General features: G+C 46.4%; 1 long non-coding RNA gene across 1 annotated transcript in view; it reads left to right on the plus strand.

Annotated features, from left to right (window-relative positions):
* LOC137549038 (uncharacterized) overlaps window positions 1–21,588 on the plus strand; it is a 170,932-nt gene extending 149,344 nt beyond the window's left edge. Inside the window, exons 2-3 of the long non-coding RNA XR_011026772.1 lie at window positions 20,619–20,753; window positions 21,400–21,588. This is a non-coding gene — a long non-coding RNA (uncharacterized lncRNA). The remainder of the gene's footprint in view (window positions 1–20,618; window positions 20,754–21,399) is intronic.
* Window positions 21,589–22,257: the final 669 nt, after the last annotated feature.

A 22,257-nucleotide genomic window follows, 5' to 3' on the forward strand; every position in this document is an offset into this window, starting at 1 on the left:
AATCCAGTCACAAGCCAAAGTACAAGAGCAGACCCTAACCAGACAGGCCAGAGCAGTCGGACAAAGAGAGTCAAGCTATACTAACCGAGGGTATGGAACAGGGTAACCTATTCGCCTAGATTCAACTGTTTCCCCTGGGATGGGCAATGTAGTGTTTAAACTAAAACCTACTGAGATGTTTAAAGATAAGTATGGGACTGACTAAAATTTTTATTTAGGAGGAACAGACAAAAAACCTATACTGGGTTGGGTGGGATGTGTGGGAGACCACTGATCCATCTGGGTGGGAAACATATAGTACCCAGCTGGACCCCAAAGACACAAAGTTATATAACAGGTTAAAGATGTAAAAGGGAGTTTGGACCCACATGTGTATATTGATGCAATAGGAGTCCCAAGAGGTGTGCCACAGGAGTTCAAGGCTAGGAACCACTAGCGTTGTAAACCAGGTGCGGGGAGTGCGATCCGCACCAGGGTGTTACCATGTTGCCATAAGAGGGGGGTGACAGCCAGATGCCACTTCTGTAGAGCTGAATTTGAAGAGCTGAATTTGAACACGCCAAAAATGTGCCATTTTAGCTTTAAACATTCATTCACTAATGCTGGGAGAGAAGCTTCACTCTTTAGCTGGAGGCGCAGCTGCCGGCTCACAGAGCCGATCTTTGTTTACATATCCCCCCTCCAGACTCTGCTGTACTGGGCTGTGCTGGGCAGAGCATGTGACCGGGGCTATGGAGCGTCTGCGTTGCTATGCAACTGGACAGCCGTGCTGTGCCTGTGTTATATCTGCTCGCTCCTGTCACCTCCTTTCCTCCCTCCAATAGTACTAGTGACAGTGAGAGAGGGGTGACAAGGGACAAGCAGCAGACGCTGCTCCTGACCTGCACGCTGTGTTAATTGTCATTTCACATGCCTGCTTGATTGATAGCTGAAGTGCTGGTGGGCGGCGAAGCTGGAAGCAGGAAGAGCTGTGACTGTGGGCACTGGGCAGCATGGAAGATGCGTGCTGTACATATGTGGCTGGAGAGAAGACTTGCTGTTCCCTGATTCAGTCTAATAGTACTGCTGCATGTATAGTGGAAGAGGGGGAAGAAAGATCATAGCAGTGTCCCCCACCCAGCTAAGTGAGTGAGTATCAGAGTCCAGTGACCAGTCATGTGTAGCTCTGCAGGGAGGGTGGACACTCATTACAAGCTGTAATGTGCACTGGAGAGGAACCACATCCCTCCACATGTATTCTGTACAAGTATGTGGCTTCTTGTCTCCCCACAAACATTCCTCATTTGCTGTACACTGTGTATGTATATATATATATATATATATATATATATATATATATATATATATATATATATATATATATATATATATATATATATATATATATATATTCCACCTTGCCATAATGACACCCTGGATATTAGATGAAATTTCAGCAGTTATACAAACTAATACCACACTAATTCGCTGCCACAAGTGTTGTGCCGCTCACTGCAGAACTAAGCTAAGGAAACTGCTGCTGGTGGGTCATTAAAGAGAATCTGTGTTGTTAAAATCACACAAAAGTAATGTACAGTGATGTACAGTATGTCCACACATAGAAAATACATCCATACACAAGCAGGCTGTATACAGCCTTCCTTTTGAATCTCAAGAGATCATTTGTGTGTTTCTTTCCCCCTGCATCTCTCATGCACTGAAGTTTCAGGCTGCTTGTTTCTTCCTGCAAACAGCTTTGCCTTTGTCTGCAATTCCTCAATATGTGAAAGCCCAGCCAGCTCAGAAGACGATTTATCCAGCTTGTAAAAGATAAGAGAAGCTGCCCTAATCTAAATAATACACAGGCAGTGTGCATAGAGGGGCCTGGAAGGGGGAGTTCATAGCAGAACCACAACACTGAAGAACTTGGCAGCCTTCCAGACACAGGCTGACAAGTCTGACAGGGGAAAGATACATTGATTTATTACAGAGACTGTTATAGTAGAGAGTGCTGCAGTAAGCCAGAACACATTAGAATAGCTTTTGGAACTTGTAGGATGATAAAAAACAGGATGCAATTTTTGTTACGGAGTCTCTTTAAAGAGACTCCGTAACAAAAATTGCATCCTGTTTTTTATCATCCTACAAGTTCCAAAAGCTATTCTAATGTCCTCTGGCTTACTGCAGCACGTTCTACTATCACCATCTCTGTAATAAATCAACTTATCTCTCTCTTGTCAGACTTGTCAGGCCTGTGTCTGGAAGGCTGCCAAGTTCTTCAGTGTTGTGGTTCTGTGATGCATCTCCCCCATCCAGGCCCCTCTCTGCACACTGCCTGTGTATTATTTAGATTAGAGCAGCTTCTCTCTTCTCTCTTATCTTTTACAAGCTGGATAAATCCTCCTCTGAGATGGCTGGGCTTTCACATACTGAGGAATTACATACAGGCAGAGCTGTCTGCACTCTGCAGGAAGAAACAGCCTGACACTTTAGTGGAAGATAGCTGCAGGGGGAAAGAAACACACAAATGATCTCTTGAGATTCAAAAGGAAGGCTGTATACAGCCTGCTTGTGTATGGATGTATTTTCTATGTGTGGACATACTGTACATCAATCTACTTCCTGTTTTGGTGGCCATTTTGTTTGTTTATAAACAAACTTTTTAAAACTGTTTTTAACCACTTTTAATGCGGCGAGGAGCTGCAAAATTGTGACAGAGGGTAATAGGAGATGTCCCCTAACGCACTGGTATGTTTACTTTTGTGCGATTTTAACAATACAGATTCTCTTTAAACTGAATGGGGGTGTGAACATACATTTGAGTTGAGAATTGCAGGTTGACAAACCCACTTATCTCTGAATGCTTGATCACAGGTTTTCTTTTTGGCCGCTGAATCGCAGTACACAACGTTTTCCTCAGTTCAGGTCCTGATTTCCCAGCAGCACCTCTCTGTCCCCTACCATAGTTGAAGTGCCAGTTCCTTGACCACACAGGCTGACATCACTACCTGTGCAGAGGAAGTGTGGAGAGCGGTGTGGGTTTTGCATAGGAGAGCTGAATGGCTCAGTTACAGTGAGCAGAGATAGGGCCAGAGATGTAATGGACCGGGGGACTGGAGGGTGTGTACAGAGTGATGGGCAAACTTTCGGTTTGCTTCAGCTGGCAAACACGCAATTGTGTCTGGATTTGTGTGTTCACGAACCTGGAAGTTAGGGTGAATAAACATTTACAATTTTGATTGGTCAAAGATTGGAAATGTTTAAAATCTCCACAGGAGCAGGAGGGCCAACAGATACTGAATACTATGAACAGACTGTGTAATTGACCTCTCATACTAACTACATGGAGGTGGTAAAATTGGGCATTGATTGGCCAATAAAAACTTGATGTGTATACCAGGTTTTAGTTTGTGGGCTCACCAGTAGGCAGGGTGAGAAGTTCACCCATCACTAGTGGAGACTCATACTCATGCTGCTCTAGCCTCAATCTATTGGGTTTAATTAGAACCAAAGCAGGCCATTAACCACACAATCTTATCTGTACAATCGTGAATCTTCTGTATAGTTTGACAGCTTACCTAAACAACCCGTTCCAATATTTACAGCTAAGTTAACTGATGGCGCAACACACTTAGCACGTAACCCCCTCTGGAGATAATCAACACCGGGTGCCAAATATGCTAGGTACGCCACTGCCTTGCTCTCCTAGGGCCCCCTCCTGCAAGCAGAAGAAGAGGTAGTAGTGGTGGTGCTTCAGTCTCGCCATCTCCAAGCTGTAACAATCTGCCCCTCCATCCTCCGCAGGGGGGTGGGGTGTCGGTAAATTGTCCGCACCGGGTGTCAAATACGCCACTGCTAGGAACCAAATTGCTGCAGGGCTTGAATCAATTTTCCTTTGGCCATCGAGTAACAAAAATGTAGATTGGATTAATTATATTTACTATAATCAACAGAGATTTGTTAATTATACCAGAGATGCTATTGAAGGCTTAGCAGAACAACTGAAAGCAACATCACTCACAGCATTACAAAATATAGCATTACAAAATAATCTATGGCTAGTAACACCTCCTTCCCAGACTAAGCTCCCATAAGCCCTTGCTACATTGCTGTAAGAGTGCCAAGGCACAAAAGGAGCTATGGGCGAGGCTTGTTTAGGCTTGAGAAATGCCATATAAACTATATGAAAGGAACACAACTATGCAATGAGTAAAAGTTTATCTCGGATCCACTTTACGCCTAAATTCTTTCTAAAGAGTTAAATGTGACATCACCCAGCAGGGATGGATCAATAACCCATCGCCTGCTATTGGCCGATAAGAACACGTGATAGGATGACAAGCACAGTCTTTACTGCGCATGCTCTGGAAAATTCCATTTTCCAATGACCTGTTCCCTTATTCTTAGCAGAACATTGTTTTATGTTCCCTAGCTATTGTTTCCCTTAGGAAATATGAAAACACTTAATGTTTACCCTACCACAGCCTGGAGGTCAGTACATTTCGAGCTGATATGTGCTCTGGCCTTGTAGAGTCACAGCACAATTTTCTACTGAACATGGTGCTTCCAGAAATGCCTCTATTTCTTTCCAAGAGAAATTCTCCTTAAAGAGACACTCCACAGAGTGTTATGTAAAGTGACTGGGGTCTCCGAATTCAAGCATATCATACTTAAATTCCCACACTTATCAACTGTAGTCCCTGGAATAGGAACAGGAACCTGCAGTGAACAAGAGGCAGGAGTGCTCGCAGGATGGATGGCTTGATGAGCAGGTGCATGACCAAGGAGGTTTCACAATGCTCCCACAGGTACACTGCTGCCCATAATTATTCATACCCCTGGCAAATTTTGACTTAAAGTTACTTTTATTCAACCAGCAAGTAATTTTTTGATGGGAAATTACATAGGTGTCTCCCAAAAGATAAGACGATGTACAAGAGGAATTATGTGGTAAAAAACATTTCTCAGCTTTTATTTACATTTGAGCAAAAAGTGTCCAGTCCAAAATTATTCATACCCTTCTCAATAATCAATAGAAAATACTTTATTAGCTATTACAGCAATCAAACGCTTCCTATAATTGCAGACCAGCTTTTTGCATGTCTCCACAGGTATTTTTGCCCATTCATCTGTAGCAATGAGCTCAAAATCTTTCAGGTTAGAGGGTCTTCTTGCCATCACTGTGATCTTTAGCTCCCTCCACATATTCTCAATTGGATTCAAGTCAGGACTCTGACGGGGCCACTCCAAAACGTTAATGTTGTCTGCTAACCATTTTTTCGCCACTTTTGCTGTGTGTTTTGGGTCATAGTCATGCTGAAATGTCCATTGGTGGCCAAAGCCAAATTTCTGTGCAGACAACCTGATGTTGTCATTAAGAATCCTCATGTATTACTCTTTTTTCATGGTGCCGTTTACTGTGATTAGGTTCCCTGGTCCACTAGCTGAAAAAACAACCCCAAAGCATTAGGTTCCTACCACCATGTTTGGCAGTGGAAATGGAGTTCTTTGGGTTTAAGGCTTCTCCTTTTTTACGCCAAATGAAGGAAACATCATTGTGACCAAACAATTCAATTTTTGTTTCACAAAAGACCAGTCTTCTTCTTTGTCCAGATGAGCATTTGCAAAGGCCAATCAAGTTTTTCTGTGCCTTATCTGTAGAAATGGTGTCCTCCTTGTTCTGCATCAGTGGAACCCAGCAGTATGCAGTGTCTGTTGGTTTGTCTGCCTTGAGACATTGCCACCAGCAGAGCCCAGATTCACCAGGATGGCCTTGGTGGTGATCCTTGGATTATTTAACACCTCTCTCACTGTCCTCCTGGGCAGCACAAGTGTTACTTTTGGCTTCCAACCACGTCCTCTAAGATTTTCCACAGTGCATAACATCTTGTATTTTTCAATAACACTTTGCACTGTAGCCACTGGAACTGGAAAACATTTAGAAATGGCCTTGTAGCCCTTTCCTGACTTGTGAGCAGCCACAGTGTGCAGCCGCAGGTTCTCACTGAGCTCTTTTGTCTTAGCCATAACTGTCCACAAACCAACTGCAGAGAGCTGCTATTTTTCACCTATTGAATTGATTAAAACAGCTGTTCCCAATTAATCAGTGTAATTGGGATGCTTTAGAACAGCGTGGACTATTTGGAATGGTATAGAACTTTGGATTTTCCCTCTGACTGTGACAGTTTGTGAAGGGTATGAATAATTTTGGACTGGACACTTTTTGCTCAAATGTAAATAAAAGCTGAGAAAAGTTCCCCCCCCCCCACAATATTGCCTCTTGTACATCGTCTTATTATCTTTTGGGAGACACCTATGTCATTTCCCATCAACTTGCTGGTTGAATAAAATGTCTTTAAGTCAAAATTAACCAGGGGTATGAATAATTATGGGCAGTACTGTAGAGTCTGGTACTGCAATGACCCAACAGCCAGGCAGTCCTTTGGACAGGCAAAAGGTCAGTAACCAGGTGGGCTACTTAACCACTTGCCGACCGCCCACAGCCAATGGGCGGCGGTAAAGTGGCCCGCAGAACGACCGCAATACGCAGATCGGCGGCGGGTCGTTCTGCTCTGTCCTGCCGGGGATCGCGCGCTTCTTGCGCGCGCATCCGCCGGCAATAGGCTCTGCCCACCCTCGACATTTACCCGCCGGCCGTACGGAAGCGCCGCCAGGTTGTTAACCCTCGATCTGCCGCAATACAAGCGTATAATGCGCTTTGTATTGTATACAAAGCGTATTATACAGGCTGCCTCCTGCCCTGGTGGTCCCAGTGATCGAGGGACCACCAGGGCAGGCTGCAGCACTCCCTGTGTGCACCCAATCACACTGATCTGCCCCCCCTGCCCTCTGATCGCCCACAGCACTCCTCAGACCCTCCCCTGCCCACCCCACAGACCCCTGTTTGCACCCAATCACCCCCCTAATCACCCATCAATCACTCCCTGTCACTATCTGTCAACGATATTTTTTTTAATTTAGGTCCTAACTGCCCCCTGCAGGCTCCTGATCCCCCCCCACACCCTCAGATCCTCCACAGGCCCCCCAGACCCCCCCCCTGTGTATTGTATACATCTATTCTTCCCTGTAATCACTCACTGATCTCCTGTCACTAACACCCATCAGATCTGACCCTAACCTGCCCCTTGCGGGCACCTGATTACCCCCCCACACCCTCAGATCGCTCGCACACCCGCCCTCAGATCGCCTCCGAAGTGCATTGTTTACATCTGTTCTCCCCTCTAATCACCCATCAATCACTCCCTGTCACTATCTGTCAATGCTATTTTTTAGGCTAGGTCCTAAACTGCCCCCTGGGGGCTCCTGATCACCCCCCCCCCCACCCTCAGAACCTCCCCAGACCCCCCCCCCCCCCCCCCGTGTACTGTATACATCTATTCTTCCCTGTAATCACGCACTGATCACCTGTCAATCACCCCCTGTCACCACCTGTCACTAACACCCATCAGAACAGACCCTAACCTGCCCCTTGTGGGCACCTGATCACCCGCCCGCACCCTCAAATCGCCCGCAGACTGCCCTCAGATCGCATTGTTTACATCTGTTCTTCCCTCTAATCACCCACCTAACACCCATCAATCACCCCATCACCACCCGGCCAAACCCTCACTCGCCCCACCACAGTGACAGAATTTTTTTTTTCTGATCACTGCTGGTCTCTACGACTTAATAGTCGCTGAGACCAACCGTTATTATTATTATTATTATTATTTATTAGATTTATATAGCGCCAACATATTACGCAGCGCTGTACAATAAATAGGCTTACAGACAATGATAACAGGGTTGACAGAACAATACAGGTAACAGACCATAGATACAACAATACAGGTAATAGCAATAAGATACACAACACAATGCAGATAATAGTACAATGCCAGATCATAAACTGGAATGGTAGTGGTAAAAAATTACCAGTTCCAAATTCTGGGTAAAGTGCACACAGTCAAGTATGATACACAAGGGAAGAGGGCCCTGCCAAAGGCTTACAATCTAGAGGGAGGGGCTGGTGACACAAAAGGAGGGGGTGCATCAAGAAGTTATTGGCAGAAAGGATTAGGGTAGTGTCGAGTTGATGTAGGCCTCCTTGAAGAAGTGAGTTTTGAGTGCTTTTTTGAAGGTGTTGAAGGTGGGAGCGAGCCTGATGGGCAGCGGGAGAGAGTTCCACAGGATAGGGGCAGCTCTAGTGAAGTCCTGCAGTCTGGCATGGGAGTGCAAGATGCGTGGGGTGGTTAAGAGGAGGTCGTTGGAGGAGCGAAGTGGGCGGCCAGGTGTATATCTGCTGACCAGGTCAGAGATGTAGGTTGGGCAGGACTTGTGTAAGGATTTGTATGCCAAACATAGGATCTTGAAGCTGATTCTGAAGTGAATTGGAAGCCAGTGAAGGGATTTGCGTAGGGGAGTTATGGAGACAGAGCGGTGGGAGGAGTAGATGAGTCTGGCTGCTGCGTTCATGATGGATTTTAGGGGGGCGATGCGGTTTTGAGGAAGGCCTGACAAGAGGGAGTTGCAGTAGTCCAGGCGGGAGATGATGAGGGCATGGACAAGGAGTTTGGTAGTGTCTGGGGTCAGGAAAGGCCGGATCTTGGAGATGTTGCGTAAGTGGAAATAGCAGGCTCTAGCTACGGTTTGGATGTGGGAGGTGAAGGAGAGGGCCGAGTCTAGGGTGACACCCAGGCAGCGGGCTTGTGTGGTTGGATGAATGATTGTGCCATTGACAGTGACATAGAGGTCAGTGGGGGGTGAAGCAGCACGGGGCGGGAAGATTAGGAGCTCAGTCTTATCCAGGTTTAATTTTAGGAACCTGGCAGACATCCACGATGAAATAGCTGAGAGACCAGAGGATACCTTCTCCATGGTGGTGGTGGAGAGGTCAGTGGTATGGAGGTAAATCTGGGTGTCATCTGCATATAGGTGATAGTTGAAACCCAGAGAGGAGATGAGTTTTCCTATGGAGGCAGTGTAAATGGAGAACAGCAGGGGACCAAGAACAGAGCCTTGGGGGACCCCAACTGAAAGTGGGAAGGAGGTTGAGGAGGAACCATTGAAGGAGGTCTTGAAGGAGCGATTTGAGAGGTAGGAGGAAAACCATGCTAGGGCACGGTCTTGGATACCCACAGATTGCAGTGACTGGAGTAGCAGGGAGTGATCAACAGTGTCGAATGCTGATGAGAGGTCTAGGAGGAGAAGGATAGTGTATTTTCCTTCGGCCTTGGCAAGCGTGAGGTCACACAATACACAACCGCCAATCCAAGAAGCTACCATGCCCAGCCTTTTCGGTGGAAACCACTCCAAGTTTCCGAACGTAACATTTTTTGGGGCCTTCTCCTTAACATGGGTCTAGTCAAAAAGAATGTATTGCGGTCTTATTGGTCTACGCACCCAATACATCACATGCCCATGTTCTCTGCTGCCATGTCCAGGTCACGATTTGAGAACTTCCTGCACTTCAGTGCCAATACAACCTGTCATCTAAGAGGCCACCCTGCTTATGACCGGTTCCACAAAATTCAGCCCCTCATAGACCACCTGTCATCAAAATTTGCAGATGCATATACCCCTGAACAGGCATTTTGAGGCATTTGGTTTCCAGACTACTCCTCACGGTTTTGGGCCCCTAAAATGCCAGGGCAGTGTAGGAACCCCACCAAGTGACCCCATTTTAGAAAGAAGACACCCCAAGGTATTCCGTTAGATGTATGATGAGTTCATAGAAGATTTTATTTTTTGTCACAAGTTAGTGAAAAAGGACACTTTGTGAAAAAAAACCAATAAAAATCAATTTCCGCTAACTTCTGACAAAAAATAAAATCTTCTATGAGTTCACCATACACCTAACGGAATACCTTGGGGTGTCGTCTTTCTAAAATGGGGTCACTTGTGGGGTTCCTATACGGCCCTAGCATTTTAGGGGCCCTAAACCGTTAGTAGTCTAGAAACCAAATGCCTCAAAATGACCTGTGAATAGGACGTTGGGCCCCTTAGTGCACCTAAGCTGCAAAACATTGTCACATGTGGTATCGCCGTACTCAGGAGGAGTAGTATAATGTGTTTTGGAGTGTATTTTTACACATACCCATGCTGGGTGGGAGAAATATCTCTGTAAATGACATTTTTTTGATTTTTTTTACACACAATTGTCCATTTACAGAGATATTTCTCCCACCCAGCATGGGTATGTGTAAAAATACACCCCAAAGAGATGCAAGCACTTCGGGAAGACACAAAACTTACCTTCTGGCAGTATTTTCATATACGTTCATACATTAACTCTTTGAAGGGTAAATTTGATTGGTTAAAATCTTTATCGCCTTTCGAAAATTTGATCTTATCTGAAGCTCCACATGACCACCTGATTTCACAAATATATCTAATTTTGCTGATGACATCCTGCCCTGACAAGCTAAGATTTCAAGAGAAGTGGGAGAGGAATCTGGATTTGAAACTGAGCACTGATCAATGGCAAAATAGTTAGCAGAAATGGAAACTTTTTTTTGTCTTATTTTTGTTTCAAAGTGTCATTTTCCGCTAACTTGTGGCAAAAAATAAAATCTTCTATGAACTCACCATGCCTCTTAGTGAATACTTTGGGATGTCTTCTTTCCAAAATGGGGTCATTTGGGGGGTATTTATGCTATCCTGGAATTTTAGCACCTCATGAAACCTGACAGGTGTTCAGAAAAGTCAGAGATGCTTCAAAATGGGAAAATTCACTTTTGGCACCAAAGTTTGTGAATGCTATAACTTTTACCCAAACCAATAAATATTGGATTTTTTTTTATCAAAGACATGTAGCAGAATAAATTTGGACAATAATGTATATAGAAATTTTACTTTATTTGAAAAATGTCAGCACAGAAAGTTAAAAAAATCATTTTTTTGACAAAATTCATGTCTTTTTTGATGACTATAATAAAAACTAAAAATCACAGCAGCAATCAAATAGCACCAAAAGAAAGCTGTATTAGAGACAAGAAAAGGAGGGAAAATTCATTTAGATGGTAGGTTGTATGACCGAGCAATAAACCGTGAAAGCTGCAGTGGTCTGAATGGAAAAAAAGGCTCTGGTCCTTAAAGAGACTCTGTAACATTAAAAACGTCCCCTGGGGGGTACTCACCTCGGGTGGGGGAAGCCTCAGGATCCTAATGAGGCTTCCCACGCCGTCCTCTGTCCCACGGAGGTCTCGCTGCAGCCCTCCGAACAGCCGGCGACAGGCCCGACTGTTCAATTCAATATTTACCTTTGCAGGCTCCAGCGGGGGCGCTGTGGCTGCTTTCACTCCGAAGGAGGCGGAAATACCCGAAAGCTGTATTAGTGACAAGAAAAGGAGGGAAAATTCATTTAGATGGTAGGTTGTATGACCGAGCAATAAACCGTGAAAGCTGCAGTGGTCTGAATGGAAAAAAAGGCTCTGGTTCTTAAAGAGACTCTGTAACATTAAAAACGTCCCCTGGGGGGTACTCACCTCGGGTGGGGGAAGCCTCAGGATCCTAATGAGGCTTCCCACGCCGTCCTCTGTCCCACGGAGGTCTCGCTGCAGCCCTCCGAACAGCCGGCGACAGGCCCGACTGTTCAATTCAATATTTACCTTTGCAGGCTCCAGCGGGGGCGCTGTGGCTGCTTTCGCTCCGAAGGAGGCGGAAATACCCGATCTCAGTCGGGTCCGCTCTACTGCGCAGGCGCCGGAGACTTGCGCCTGCGCAGTAGAGCGGACCCTATGGCGATCAGGTATTTCCGCCTCCTTTGGAGTGAAAGCAGCCAGAGCGCCTGCGCAGGAGCCAGGAAGGTAAATATTACGTCACCGCTGTACGGAGGGCTACAGCGAGACCCCCGAGGGACGGCAGACGGCATGGGAAGCCTCATTAGGATCCTGAGGCTTCCCCCATCCGAGGTGAGTGCCCCCCAGGGGACGTTTTGTCGTTACAGATCCTCTTTAAGGGGTAGAAAGACTGTGGTCCTCAAGTGGTTAAGACAGGCATAGGTTGTTAACTGGAAAAGAAAAGCGCTCTTATAGTGCATTATCTTCTTTTAATTAAAATAGCAATACAAATTGCATTTACATCAATGGTAGAGTAAAATTGCGTGTATGAGGCCGCCCACGTATATCATCCTCCTGCCCTAGGTCTGGCCAGGACCCAGGACCACAGTTGGGAAACTCCAGCATGGAAGTCAGGAGCTGCGGAAGATGTGTGTGTTGGGGAGGGGGGGGGGGTACGGCACCTACACAACTGGGACACACACCCCCACACCTCCCGTAGCTCCTGACTTCCACGCCAACGTACGGCACTTACGCATCTGGGACACGCCCCCTGCACCTCCATCAGGTCCTGACTTCCATGCTGGAATTTTCCAACAGCGGTGCTGGGTCCTGGCCCGACCTAGGGAAGGCGGACGATACGTGGGTGGCCTCATACATGCAATTTTACTCTACCATTGATGTAAGTGCAATTGATATTGCATTTTTAATTAAAGGAAGTTAATGCACTTTAGGAGCACTTTTCTTTTCCATCCACTTTCTGCAGCAACCTGGAACCACCCAGTGGAGAGACTGCACCATAGTGCATATTGATTAAAGGGATATCAGCCTCACAAAATCTGCTTACCGATAAGGGTCTCCCAAGAGCAGTGCAAGATACATTTCCATTGCTTATGTCTAGGTCGTTAACTGAGATGGCAATCGTACAGGCAAAGGTTTGGCAACGAGACAGGTCCTCAGGTAAGCAGTAGTCGGCAACAGAGCGGGTAGTCGTACAAAGCAGGAGTTAAAACTAGAGCGGGTGGGGCGCATGCGCGGCGCAGAGAGAGGCAGATGTTGACTCCATGAGCTCTGACTATAGCAAGGACCCATAGCGGCATAACTCCTGAAGCATCATCTTGTAAAGGACAATACAGGCACAGAGAGACATCGGAAGACTTCCTCCACACCTCGTATGCCTTCAGCCCAGAGCAAACCCAAAGAATTAGTGCCCAGATCGCTGGACTTCTTTAGGCTGTGTGGCGCAACAGCAGCTAAGGTGGTCGCTGAGAAACAGCAGGAACCTCGTGCCCTTACTGATAAAGATGGTGAATCTTTGCACCGGACTGATTTTTCCCTAAAGGACATTACAGAACTTTTAACAGACCTAAAGGTCTCTTTCACAAACGAGATAAGAGCCACAGTATCCACGCTTTCTGCCCAAATGGAAGATCTGGGAGACAGAACAAGCAAGCTGGAATATAGAATGAAAAAGGGGCTGACGTGATCACAGAGCTACAGAATCAGAATGCAGCTCAGGAGGAAAGATCGCTTATCACCGAGAGCAAACTTGAAGATCTGGATAACAGAGGTAGGAGGGAGAACATTAGAATAAAGGCTCGTATACACGTCTGACAGACGGCAACGACGGGTCTGTCGTCACATCCCGCTGGACGGGTTTTCAGCAGACAGTACAGCGTGTGTACAGTCTGTCGGTGGACTGATAAGGCTGTTTCTGAGCGATCAGCCGGGTGGATCGCTCAGAAACAGCCTTATCAGTCCACCAACAGACTGTACACACGCTGTACTGTCTGCTGAAAACCCGCTCAGCGGGAGGTGACGACGGACCTGTCGTTGCCTTCCGTCAGACGTGTGTACGGAGCTTTAGATCTGTCCCGGAGTCTGCATTGGATATCAAGGGGTTTGTGACAGCATTGTTTAAAGCCCTTCTCCCTAACTCCCCTGACGAGATGTTCAGATTTGATAGAATCCACAGGACTTTAAAAGCACTTAAGAATCCTGAATGGTCGAGAGATATCATCTTAAAAATGCACTATGCAGAAACTAAAGAGGAGTTGATCAGAGCTGCACTTGATATGGGTCCTAATGGAATCGGTGATTATAAAGTACAAATCTTTCCTGACATATCACCAATAACCCTCGCAAAACACAGAGCTTTGAGACCGGTTACCACAAGTGACACTGGGTTTGAGGTGTACACAATATACAATAATCAAGGTCAGATCGTGAACTGAGGTCATACACGGGAAGTCAGATATATGCGGTACAGAAGGACTAATGCAGAGCTAGGTCAAATAACATTCTTGGATCATACACAGATATTCAGATGGCTAAAGTACAAAGGGCTGAGGCAGGTGCTAAATCAATAAACAGGCTGAAGTCATACACATAAGTTCAGATGGCTGAGGTACAATTAAGGATGAGACAGAGACAGGGTCGTTAGGCTAGCCGAGGTCTATAACGGGTATCAGATGACTGTAGTACAAAGGGATGAGACTTTAATCAAGTGGAGGGCACGCCGGGTCAGACACAGAAACAATCAGAATAATTACAATATATATATTATACAATACTAGACTAACTAGAGAACATACAGGATCTTCTCAAAAAATTTGCATATTGTGATAAAGTTCATTATTTTCTGTAATGTACTCATAAACATTAGACTTTCATATATTTTAGATTCAAATACACACAACTGAAGTAGTTCAAGCCTTTTATTGTTTTAATATTGATGATTTTGGCATACAGCTCATGAAAACCCACATTTCCTATCTCAAAAAATTAGCATATTTCATCCGACCAATAAAAGAAAAGTGTTTTTAAAACAAAAAAAGTCAACCTTCAAATTGTTATGTTCAGTTATGCACTCAATACTTGGTCGGGAATCCTTTTGCAGAAATTACTGCTTCAATGCAGCATGGCATGGAGGCAATCAGCCTGTGGCACTGCTCAGGTGTTATGGAGGCCCAGGATGCTTCGATAGCGGCCTTAAGCTCATCCAGAGTGTTGGGTCTTGTGTCTCTCAACTTTCTCTTCACAATATCCCACAGATTCTCTATGGGGTTCAGGTCAGGAGAGTTGGCAGGCCAATTGAGCAAAGTAATACCATGGACAGTAAACCATTTACCAGTGGTTTTGGCACTGTGAGCAGGTGCCAGGTCATGGTTCAGGCAGTAATTATCACTGTATTTCTAAGCATAACTGGGTCTAGCTATGTGAATTGCAGCTCCACTTTTTCCCTGTTTGATAGAAATGTGTTATCTTACCTTTCTTTTCCTATACAACTATATAAGCATAAAAGTTCTCATTCCTTTCTAGTTACTTCTGTGTGACCCATATAGTGAAATACTTAATACAATGTTTTGTGGGAGAACATAAGTTCCCATTATCACTAATTTCATCATGTCTGAAGGATGTTAAGACCTATAAAACTAGGGATGATCGTAGTCAGCCAACTTCGCTACGCTGGAACTACGCGTAGCTTTCCGCAACTAGTCGTAGTACAAATACGCCTACGTTACATGAACTATGCTACGAAAGTACGCTTTGAACTACGCAATAACGTGTAGTAAATGTAGTCGTAGGCGTAAGTCCATGCTCCCATGCGGAATCCTTTCCGCATCAACCCAAGTAGTACTACATATGCATTACCCGTTTCTATGCGTAATGTCTAGTTGTCATGCGGAAATAAGTCTGCATGTGCCGGGTACATGAATTGTGTCTCTTCTGTACACTTAAAACCACGCGTACATCACAAACACGTTTCTGATTGGCTGATGCGTACAAAAACAACAGGAAGTTGTCCTAACCCGGCATGCAAGACGCATTGGACAGTGTACGCATTGGACAGCACTGCCGAGTCTGACCACCTGCAAGTTGCAACAATGCCTACAGAGATGCCATCGGGGATGAAAAGAATGCTCATTGAGGTAAGCAATCTTCTATTTTAACAAAATGCATATTTTTTGGGGTACTTTTTCTGACTGCATTTCTTTAATCTTTATATGTCCCATCTAAAAGTATATTATAGATGTTGTAGAGAATTGTTTTTAGTTTATCTCTTTAAAGGGAAGGTTCGGCGTCCAGCGGTGAAGAAGCCGACCTCGCCAGGTTGGCTTCCAGGTCGGCTTCTGTGCGCTCCACGGCTGGAGGGTCACGTGGTGTAGGGACGTCATCGGGTCTCTACTGCGCAGTAGAGACCAGATGACATCACTTACACCACGTAACCCGCTCCATGGAGCGCACATGAAGCCGACCCGGCTTCTTCACCGCTGGACGCCGGGAGGAAGAGGAGCTGCGGCGAGGGCACCGATCTTCTGCCAGGAGCTGGAAGAAGCCCCAGGTAAGTGCAGTTTGTTTTTTATAGTCTGCGCGGATATTCCCTTTAACTTTGCTTGTACCAGTACTGTTAACCTCCTTGCCAGTTATCCCGAGCTCAGCTCGGGGTAACCTGCGCAGGAGGATTTCTCAGGCCCCGCTGGGCCGATTTGCATATTTTTTTTTTCCTACATGCAGCTAGCACTTTGCTAGCTGCGTGTAGTACGCGATCGCCGCCGCTCGCCGCCGATTCGCCGCTACCCGCCGCGCCGAGCCGCCCCCTCGCCCCAGACCCCTGCACAGCCTGGCCAATCAGTGCCAGGCAGCGCTGAGGGGCGGTTCGGGATTCCCTGTGACGTCCCGACGTCCATGACGTCGGTGACGTCATCCCGCCCTGTCGCCATGGTGACCGGGGAAGCCCTGCAGGAATTTCCGTTCTCAACGGGATTTCCTGCATACTCTGATCGCCGAAGGCGATCGGAGTGGGTGGGGGGATGTAGCGAGCCCTACAAAATGCTACAAAATGCAATCAGATTGTCGGCCGATTTCCACACAAAATGCATTTTGTGTATTAATCGGCCGATAATCTGATTGCAATCAGATTGTCGGCCGATTTCCATACAAAATGCAATCAGATTGTCGGCCAATTTCCACACAAAATGCAATCAGATTGCCGGCCGATTTCCACACAAAATGCAATCAGATTGTCGGCCGATTTCCACACAAAATGTAATCAGATTGTCGGCCGATTTCCACACAAAATGCAATCACATTGCAGGCCGATTTCCACACAAAATGCAATCCCTGGGGGCCCCTGTGCTGAAAGGTAGGGGAGTACAGTGCAGAAAAAGTGGCACAGAGCAGCGGGGAGGGGGAAGCCTCCCCCCCTCCCTCACCTGGGCCTCCCCTTCCACGCTTCGCCCTCCAAAATTGCAGCCAGCCAGCAGCGGCAGCGAGCGGGAATCACTTACCGGTAAGAGTCAGATAGCTCTGCTGGTCTGGTCTCCTGCACTGCACTGTCCAATCATGCTCTCACAGGAAGTACTGTGAGAGCGTGATTGGACAGTGCAGTGCAGAAGACCAGACCAGCGGCACGCAGAGTTATCGCCCTATCTGCGGCAAGCCGTCCCCCGCTGCTGGCTGGAATTCCGGAGGGAGTGTGCCTCCCCTCCTTTTCAGCACTAGGGTCCCCAGGGCCCCGGAGCCCACCGAGAAATTTCTCGAGCTCCCGGTGGGCCTGTCCGAGCCTGCGCGCACCCTCCCGGCCGTCCTGCCTCCTTCCCCGTCCTGCCCCAACGGCTGTGTCGGTGCAGGACATGCGCAGTAGCACAAAAGCTCTGACACAGGGACAGGATGCAGGGACACTTGTATTTTATACATAGAGATAGTACTGTTAACCGGGGCCGGGGACAAGGTCCGCCACCTACAGAGGCTAAAGTGCCTGAGTGCTCCACAAGGGACAGCAGGCAGACCCCTTCAGTCAGGAAGACATGTAATGTGGCAGCTTTTCACTGGAAAATACATATAATGCGTCAACGTACGTTTCCACAGACAATTCACATAAATGGTGCAGCTTTTCCCCAGATAATTCTAGTGGGGTAGTAATTCAGTCAGATCCTTGTGGTCCCGCTCACCCTTCACATTTCCATTCAATTATATATTTGAGGCCTGCTGTCACAGGATCTTCTCTGTCAGTCAAATCACACATGAAATGAAATGATGTAGTTATTATGGCTAGCAATATCTGTCAGCAGTTATAGGTGGCACTTATATCCTCTTGTAGTCATCGTTGATCCCTAGTATCTGTCCACAGTCATAGTTGGTTGGTTCCCACAATTTTTTAACACTGTCATTATGAATAATATTATAATCTTTTACATTATGCTGTAAGTAAGAAGATTAAGAAGATTCTTAATGTATAATACAGTAGTCATTAATAGGCCACTATGACCTCTCCACCCCTGCAGCCAAAAAAACGGTGGTCAGGAGAGTGCAGACAATCCTTCACACCGATTTCCGGAGGGTCCTAACCACAAAGCAAGTCCAGGTCATGTGGAGTGACCTAAAACGGAGGGACCAGGACCTGCTGAATAGGGATGCTCATTCGGATTTCCCGGAAATGCAATTTCCGAAATTCCGATCGGAAATTGCATTTCCGCATCGGAATGCGGAAATCGGTAATGCAAGTGCCGTAGGCGGATTTCCGCCGGAAATCGTGGAAATTCCACCCGACTTTAACATCGATTTTCTCAAAAACTATAAGGTCTTTTTGAAAACTTTTTTTTGCATCTTGTTCACAAGATTCAGTTTAATAAACCCTGATTTGGTGTGAATTTGGTGTGTCTAGGTCTTAAGGGGGCTTTGCTATTAACCGCTAAAGTCGGCGGATTTTTACTGTAATGTAAAATGTAGAAAATCTGCATCTGCCTGTTTTCTGCATTTTACATTAGAGTAAAAATCCGCCGACTTTAGCGGTTAATAGCAAAGCCCCGGTAAGTCCTAGAAACACCACATTTTTAGGGTTTATTAAACAGAATCTTCTGAACAAGATGCAAAAAAAAGTTTTCAAAAAGACCTTATAGTTTTTGAGAAAATTGATGTTAAAGTCAGGCGGAATTTCCACGATTTCTGGCGGAAATTCCACATTGGAATGCGGAAATTGGTAGCGGAAAGCGGAATCGGTAATTGGTACATGACGGAATGCGGATTTACCACGGAATCGGAAATTGGCATTCCGACCATCCCTACTGCTGAAGCGGGTGGTGGCAGAAATGGGATGTAAGTCAGCAAACTATTCGTTTATGTATGTCTGTCTTGGGTTTTATATGCTGTATGTATTTATCCTAAAAAAATTCCATGGGCTGAATACTATAAAGTTGTGCAGTATGTACAGTTAAAGTATATATATCCGTAAGCTATTCACAGTGCAGAACTTTTCCCACATTTTGTTTTGTTAGGGGCTTAACCTCCTTGCCGGTCTAAAAAATCCGGCAAGGAGGCAGCGCCGCACATTTTTTTAATTTTTTTTTTTTAAATCATGTAGCGAGCCAAGGGCTCGCTACATGATAGCCGCTAAGCGGCGGCATCCCCCCACCCACTCCGATCGCCTTCGGCGATCAGAGTATGCAGGGAATCCCGTTGAGAACGGGATTTCCTGCAGGGCTTCCCCGGTCGCCATGGCGACGGGGCGGGATGACGTCACCGACGTCATGGACGTCGGGACGTCATAGGGAATCCCGATCCGCCCCTCAACGCTGCCTGGCACTGATTGGCCAGGCAGCGCAGGGCTCTTAGGCGGGGGGGAGCGACTCGGCGCGGCGGATTGTGGCGGATCGGCGGCGAGCGGCGGCGATCGGAAGTTACAAGCAGCTAGCAAAGTGCTAGCTGCTTGTAACAAAAAAAAAATTATGCAAATCGGCCCAGCGGGGCCTGAGATATCCTCCTGCGCAGGTTACCCCGAGCTGAGCTCGGGATAACCGGCAAGGAGGTTAAAAAAATAAATTATTTTTTTGTGCTCCTGTGTGGGCATAGTGATGATATTTGTGCAGTGTTTGCTAATTGTTAGTTTTTGATAACCACTAATGATCGATCACCAGGCTTTTCTTTAGAAAGATTTGATAGGTGCTATCATCCATCAGGACCCTAGATCTTCTCCAGGCCCTATGCAACTGCCTAGGTTTTCTTTGTGGATGATTCAGCTCTGGTGCACAGCCATTTTAGGATCTCACCAGTTATTCAGTTGTATTAATGCTTATGCTCTTGCTGGGCCACTCAAGGGCATACACAGAGTTGTCTCAAAGCCACTCCTTTGATATCTTTGCTGTGTGATTTGGACACACCAATGGCTTCCTACAGCCCCATGGGCATGGATCGCTCCCACGCCACCGTCCTCAGTCTTCTCCATCTTCTGCACCAGGTCCCGTTACTTCGGACAGTCGCAGTAAGTCTGTGCAAGTCAACTGCACCCACTACGTAACTTCCCAGAGATACACCAAGAGTGCACTTGTCCTACGTTAGACTTTCCGTGACGAGCCCAAGTAACTGGACCAGGTGCAGTAGACTGAGGATGGCGTCTCGTGGAAGCGATCTGTCCCCATGGGGCTGGAGGAAGCCCCATGTGTGTGTAAATCTTTTAGTTTATTTAATCTCTGGTTTCCCTTTAAAGTTAATTTTTACTGTGACGCCATTAAAAAATTTTCACTTAACTGGAGCTTTTACCGACCTCTTGAAGACGTATGGTGCTGGCCCAGTACTTGACAATCCGTTAATCCCCTGCCACGTCTGAGTGTTGTTTTCGAGCCACTGTACGTCCTCGCACCCGTCACTGTCCTGCGCAGGCACAGGTCGTTTTCAGGAGGCTGGTAAAAGCCCCAGGTAAGTTTTTTTTTTTTTGCCACATTCACTTTAAATAGGGGTTTTTGAAACATTATTTTCAAATACAAATCAAAATAATTGTAGTTTGAGTAAAAAGTTTAAACTTTTTTACCCATTTTATATGACATATTTAGTTCAGATTACATTATTTATTTTTCTTGATTACAGCTGGAAATGCTCCACCACAACCCCGGGACCAACAGCCACGCCGCGTTGTCAGACCCAGCGCCCAGTCATCCTCTCCGGGGCTTTCCCACCACAGCCAACAGGTTGCCAGGAGGAGCATAGGAAGCCTGCAATATGGTAAAAATCTTGCACCGTATAATTAATATCTCATATTAGGTTAACTCAAGTCATGGTCCATTTCCATTACATGCGGTACGATGCGGCACACCGCGAGTGTCCTGAAACTATTGCACGGCAATGGAATAATTTCTATTGCGTACAGGTTATGTGGAACGATGTAGACTGATCCAAGAATCTGCAACATGCTGCAGATTCTCGCAGGGCCGCGTCCGCGTCCTATCTGGTGGCTGGATGGTGTAATGGTTAAGGGCTCTGCCTCTGACATGGGAGACCAGGGTTCTAATCTCGGCTCTGCTTGTTTAGTAAGCCAGCAGCTATTCAGTAGAAGACCTTTGGCAAGTCTCCCTAACACTGCTACTGCCTATAGCTTTGAGTCCGCCAGGAGATATAAATGTTATTTGTCTTGTCTCCTGTCTATCTCCTCTATTTACTTATGCATCGGGAGATGCGGAAGTGATGTGAAGGCCAGCAGAAGTGATGCAATGTGGCGAGGTGGCTATCTTCGCATCACTTCTATAGTGGAACAGGGCCCAAAATGTTATTGTATAAGCTTTACACATTACAGGTTTTTTGTTTTTTTACATGTAAAATGTATAATCATTGTATCAATCAGGTTAACCTATTTTCCCCATTCTTTCCACAGTTTCTCTCTCTTCTCACTTACAAGTGAGAAGAGAAGTCAGGCGGCTGAGGCGAAGGCTGAGGAGGCAGGAGCGGGGAGTGCCAGTGCGGAACTTCCAGATCCTGCAACAGCAGGTTCTGGAGCTGAGGGAGAGATCTGCGCGGCAGGAGGAAGTACCTTTGCAAAAATAAACAGGTTTTTGTGACCCTAGGCTATGACCTCTTTGGCTTAGGGGCCCGAAACTCACCAGTCATGAGCGCCCTAAGAGTCCCTACAATGCTAGAAAATGCGCCACTGCTGAGCCATCGCCCTTTGAAAAAATTTGAGATTTTTGAAAGTGAAATATTGAGCCCAATGAAAGCCTATGGGGGAATTTAGCATTTTTGCACCCCCGTAATGCTACAATGCTTGAAAATTTGCCACTGCTGAGCCATCGCCCTTGAAAATGTGAGATTTTGGAAAGTGAAATAGGAAGCCCAATGAAAGCCAATGGCAAAATTCAGCACGTTTGCACCCCCATAACTTTGGTTGATTTATCACCCACCGACTTTAGCAGTTAATAGCACAGGCCCCTTACATCCTAGCAACACCAAATATGCAGGATATGTTAAAAAGATAGTGGGAAACAATATTTAAAATAAAAAATATTTTTGGGGAATGTTCTGAGTGTGGGAAATCTGAAAAAAAATGGCATGGGGTCCCCCCTCCCGATCCTCTGTAATCCCTTGTCTCCCATGCAGGCTGGGATACCCAGAATGCGGAGCCCCGGCCGACTGGGGCTTCGCACCCTGAGCTATACCAGCCTGCATGGTCCATGGTATGGGGGGGCTCGGGGGGGAAGGGGCGGACAACCCTCCCCCCGGAGCCCTTGTCCAATCC

This window comes from Hyperolius riggenbachi, chromosome 1 (assembly GCF_040937935.1).
Source record: "Hyperolius riggenbachi isolate aHypRig1 chromosome 1, aHypRig1.pri, whole genome shotgun sequence".
NCBI classification, from domain to species: Eukaryota; Metazoa; Chordata; class Amphibia; order Anura; family Hyperoliidae; genus Hyperolius; species Hyperolius riggenbachi.